This window comes from Python bivittatus, unplaced genomic scaffold (genome assembly GCF_059951505.1).
Source record: "Python bivittatus isolate LINGU-HERP-01145 unplaced genomic scaffold, Pbiv_v1 ctg000080_np1212, whole genome shotgun sequence".
NCBI lineage: Eukaryota > Metazoa > Chordata > Lepidosauria > Squamata > Pythonidae > Python > Python bivittatus.
Genome location: NW_028277035.1, coordinates 25,366,420 through 25,372,419, shown reverse-complemented (window position 1 = coordinate 25,372,419; position 6,000 = coordinate 25,366,420).

Below are 6,000 nucleotides of genomic sequence, written 5' to 3'. Positions count from 1 at the left end.
GCCTGCCCAAACACCACTGCAGCCATAATGAACATCTGGTCACCTAAAAGCAATATAACATTTTCAGTATGCCCTCCCAAATAGATAGTTAATAGATAAATCTCTAAGCATGTTGAAAACAGTGCAGGAATCCCCAGAAGTGAGCATGGATTTGTGCCTGTGCCTTCCAGCTACTCCCCACCCCCCCACCAGCCATGAATTCCCCATGCCAGTGGATTATATAAAGTAGAGGGTCACCTACCAAAGTCAGTTGACATGACCAGTGGATTTTACAAGGGTGAAAGGGGGTGTGGAAACCTGCCACTAAGAATATAGGATTCAATGACTATGTTGCCATGGCAGTGCATTCTACAAAACTGAAGGACAGGTGTGAGAAAGGGGGAGGCTTTGTACTTGGCCAGATGGCCTCTCCTCTGGCTTACCTATCTGTACTTAGAAGGACAGCACAACTAACACATGCTATGAAAAGGATAACACTGCCATACATCAAAAACAACTCAGAAACAACCAACAGACTATTACAACCACACAGCTTCACTGTAGCACACAAACCAATTAAAGCCCTCCAAAACAGTAAACCAAAAGATCCAGTAGGCCAATAGGCAAAAACAGGAGTCATCTACAACATACAGTGTAAGGACTGTAATAGCCACTATGTAGGACAGACAGGCAGATGACTAGCAGAGCACATCCATGAACACCAACTAGCAGTCAGAAGACACAATGAAAACTCCTTAATCTCACGACACATGGACAGACTCAACCATAATTTCACCTGGAAACTGTGAGCATTCTAGACCAAGCTAAATCCAAAAACGCTAGGCAATTCTCTGAAACCTGGCATCCAGACACATCAGCCATCAGTAGATACATAGAGATAAACCACATGTACACACCATTCAAAAGAGACAATAAGAAAGCTAAGAAGGAAACAAAAAAACCAGAACATCCTCTCTAGCAGCCTACACCCAGATAAGCAGGGATTAACACCAGACAAACAAGCAGAAAACAATACTCCAATCAAGGAACTACCAAAGAGACAAACAATCAAGCAGAAAACAATACCTTAATCAAGGAACTACCAAGGAGAAAATCATACCACCACCAATATTGGCAAGGCAAGCTACTGTATATAAACCAGGAGCAAACTCCATACTCACTAGCACTGATGATGTTACCTAGCTAGGTAATGAAACATCTGCAATCAAACAAACAAGCTCAGAGAGTACCAAGGGCTCCACAAATTCCATGTGTCTTTCCATCTACATCACCCCACCTGGTAGGGCATCCATGTGCTCATGGAATTTCTTCTGTCCAGATATTTTGATCACCCTCCCCATTCTCTAGCAGTAGCTGCATCTCATGTTCCCTGGGGATTGTCTATGGCATGGAGCTCTCCTAATCTTCCTCACACTCTCCTCCCTCTCTCCTTCTGCCTAATCTACAAAGTGTGTAGTGCCCAGGCACTCCTGTAAGGACATAATGGCTTTAGCATAAAAGCCTCTTGCAGAGCATGCCTGTGATGTGTTGGGGGGGATGTGGGGGGGGGGCTTTTCCTGCTTGATTATTACATCTCTTTGATCTTTTACTCTTTGAACCTTTAAATTGTGACATTACTTTCCTGCCAGCACTCATGAAAGGGGTTGGACAAGAACATGGTTGTATGTTCACACCATTGACAAGAACATTGCCAGATGGCATATGGAGCAGAAGTAGGGGGATGATCAGACTGCCAGCATGCTATCCTCCTATGGTTTTAGGTGTTCCTGTCCTTTAACTTACAAATATAGTTTGTTAAGAAATATAGTAAATAAATACAGGAGTAAATGAATAGCTTCTGTAGTATCATGAGCTTCCACAGGGATTTGGAGAGAATCTCACCCAGAGGCCAGCTCCTATGGCAGTTTTCATCCCCTCTTCCCTGTACCCAGTACCCTTCAGCTCAGTTATAGAAGCCTGCAGTAGATGGAAAGTTGGGGACTCTTAGACAGGGCTGAGGTGACATTTTCCTCCTTCCTCAAGTTTCTGTGCCCATGTTTTTTCATCAAAATGAAGATCTATCTCCTCTCCTTCACCAGTGAAGGTTACACATGTCAAGTGTTCTGAGCTAGGATAGTCATACCTGTCTTTATGAACAGTGGAGCTTCTGGATGAATTGGCCAGAGAAACACATTCAGTGTCTTCAACAGGTCTTCTTGTCCTCACCTTCCTCTATAAATCACTGCATTTCTGTCAGGTTCCTGCAAGATGGTATATAAGGCACTATCATGGAAAGGGTGAAGTGTGCATTCCTCCCCTTCAGCAAGACAGAGTTTACAATATATTATTCCACCTTATCTTCCTGCACCTTATTTCACAGGTAGGAAATCTGATGAAATCTCCATAGTGTTCCAGGTTTTCCCTTATTCTTCTGGCATGGAAAGATGGACATATGAGGGGATTGGGGATGTAATTGGGATGGGAGGGAGTCCCTCTGTGACCTGTTTCCTGCTTCAGCATGACTCATGGGAATACTGGCATCCAAAATTATAAGATTTATGGGTATAAACTTCAGGGAGGGCAACAAACACATGCAACTCCAGGGCCAAGCTATCATTCTGGGATGGGCTGTCAAGCCAACTGATAATTGTTAGATTCCCACGAGTAAGGAAGCAGTGACGCCAAGAAAGAAAAACATCTAAGGTTTAGACTATTGAGGCTACAGCAACTCCTATTCCATGCTTGTTCCCAACTCAAACAAGCTGTAATCTTGAACCAGCCACATCCATCAGGTGGCATTAGGGAGAAAGCAGAAGGGAGGGATTCTCTTTCCTGTCTCTGTTGCTGCTGCCCCATTCTTTCTGCCCCTCTTGGCCAGGGATGGGGACTCAGCTGCCTGGCCTGGTCAACTTGCCTTTAGGAATAACCAACCTTTTCATTTTTATGGAAGAGTCTCTAATAAGAAAGTGGGCCTGAGTCAACTTCATGGGCTGTGACCCGTAGTGTTTCTGAGGACTGAATAGCTGCCAGTACTACTACTACTACAGGATATGCCATGAGTAGATCAACTGGGAGTGTAAATAAGGAAGTAGAGTCCTCACAGGTTAGAGTGTGGGATGAGACTGTCAAGTGGAAACTGAGAATATGTGGATACCTTGCTATTAGGAAGCAAACAGATGAGTGGCTGTACAGTGATTCAAAAGTGGACAAAGCTTACTGCAACATTTGCTGCTCAGCCAATCAGATGAAAGTTCCTCTTCCAAATGTTCCAGAAACAAAGACACTTATAAAGCCTTTATTTAGACTGTCTTTTCCAACTGGAACAAAGCACTGGAGAAGTTTAGCATTCTAAATTGTTTGGTTGCCTCTGCAGCCAATGAGTACTCGTGGTAGCATGCGGTGAATTTGTTGGCTGCCAAGACTGCCCCAGTGGGATTCAGAAGGCCAAGCAAAGCTTTTCCTGCAGCACAGTTAATGGGGTAAAGTTTATTTAATCATATGAGTAGCCACAATGAGTCAGTTCAGTTTTGAGCTAAACTGATCCCTTTTGGAGTCAGTTTTCCTTGTTTGGGTGTTCCCATAACACACTACCCCCTACCCCCTAGCTCCCATTGGTCCATATAAGTTGGCAACAGAGCCTGTGACTCTATGAGCTCTTATACCTGGCTAGATCATGGCTTCTGTTCTTTTTCTGTGGCGTAAGTGCAGCATTTGTCAGCATGAAGAAAAGCATCCAAACTATCCTATATACAGTATGTGTGTGAAGTCCTGTGATAGCGGAGCTTATCTGGAGCGTTTTGAAGCAGCTTTGGTATGATGGCCAATAAGGGGACTTGGCTTATCCAGAGATGAGAAGAAATGATGCATGTATTTAAAGGATATAAAATGGGAAATTCTGTATGAAGTGGGATGTTTTCTTAATCCTGTGTGAAATAAACTAGAACTGTGATGCAAGTGTTGGTTATACAAGAGCTGTTCTTTCACTTAGCTTTCAGTCTGACCCAGTTTCAAGAGATCTCTTTCTTTCTGCAACATATTTCACTGTTTCAGTCATAAAAGTGTCCCTTCTCTGTCTCTTCACCCCGCCTTCCTGCCCCATTTCTAAACTGAGTAAAAGAAGCACAATGGAAGCTGTTCATGCTCAGATTAAAAGGAGCTGCATTTTACTGCACTTCTTTGTGCTGACCTGGGTTAAATGGTTAATTCCTGCCTTTGAAAATATTTCACACACTTTCATAAAAGAAAAAAGAAAAGATGCCCCTTGGCAGCCAAAGGATTACAACCGGTTAAAGGAGAAATACGTCTATGTGTGCACACTATAGCAAAGCGAAATCCTTCTCTAAGAGGGTGACTAAAGGCTGTAGGATGAGATAAGGTGAAACATCTTCCAAAATGTCTTCCTTTGCTCAGTAGCAGATAATAAAAGGAAGGCCAAAGCGGGACTGAGAAAGCATCCAAGTAACTGTAATGTGCTGGTTATATTTTACAGTCAAGACCGGCACTGCAGCAAGTGAGATGTTTTTCTTCCTGTCTTTCCCCTCTCAGTCTAGCCAAGCTCCTGACAACTCATTCCCTTTCCTTGAATCTACTGCTTGCCCTAGAAAGTAAACTGTTGGCATATCTCTTGCTTTAGGGTTTACAAGGATGATAACTTTGGAGGGATGAAAGCCATCTTTGGCAAAGCACAAGCCGTCTTTGGTGGCTATCCCACTTGCTTGGCAAGAAGTGGTAACTGCCGGGGATTGTAGAGGGAAAAAAGGAGAAGAATTTACTACAAGGTAGCCAGCTTGGCGTAGTGGTCAAGGCGTCAGGTTAGAAACCGGGAGACTGTGAGTTCTAGTCCTGCCTTAGGTATGAAAGCTGGCTGGGTGACCTTGGGCCTTTCTTTCTCAGCCCCAGGAAGCAGGTAAGGGCCAACCACTTCCGAAAAACCTCGCCAAGAAAACCGGAGGGATAGTCCAGGCAGTCACCAGGGTCAAGACTGACTCAAAGGAAAAACAAACAAATGAATCAACTCAGTATAGAAGAAAGCCTCTATAAACAATTATTTCTCCACACCTCCTTTATCTATAGCAGGGATGGTGACCATAGGCCACATATATACCATTTTTGTCCTTAAGATAACTAAGATTGCAGCACAACAATATATTATTCAATGGTTTTCGGGGGGAAATTTTTTTAAAAAAACTTTTTTGGGCTCCTTGCTTACTTCAGTTATTGAGATGTGTGTGTGTGTGTGTGTGTGTACACACATGCATGTGTGCATGTGACACTCTGTCTCCTCAGTAGGGAAAAAAAACCTGGTCCCCAATCCTCTGCACCCTGTTTGACTATATTATTATATGCCTGCCCTATCCACTGTAGCCCTCAGCCACTATTTTTTTTGTTGTTGTTTTGGGTTTTGTTTACATGTGGCCCCTGGTCACTGAACATTGTTTGCCTCTGCTTTGAATACAGCCATAAAACATCCACCCACACACGCACACTACTGTGAAGAGCTGGTCCTTTTCATTAAAACGGGCATTGACCAGCCTGGCTATGAAAGGAGCGCACCACATTATATCCCCGAGCACGCACTCACCCACCCACCCGCACATATGAGGTTATTGTTCCTGCCAAATGTTGCCCTTGATTTGAGTTACTGCTGACTCATGTTATTTATTAAAGTCCACAAATCACAAGAGGATGGAGGACCAGAGGCAGAAGGCATGTGGACCCAATAAAATCCTTCACCCACCTTGAAACAGAAGCAAATGCCTCCAATGGTGAGAAGTTAGAAAACAATTCACACTGACCTTTAGCCTTGCTGTTGTTGTCTGTTAGAAATGCAAAACTGAACGGCTGTGAGTGCAATTCATTAATTCCAAGGTTTTCTTTTCAGAAGGATGAGCCACTTGGATATAGAAATTAAACTAGTGTGCCAGTCACACAGCAGGCTTAAGTATTAGGCAGAGGAGTGAAGATTTCAGGCAAAGAATAAGAGTTTCCCCCCATCTTTTGAGACATCACAGAGATGCTGGC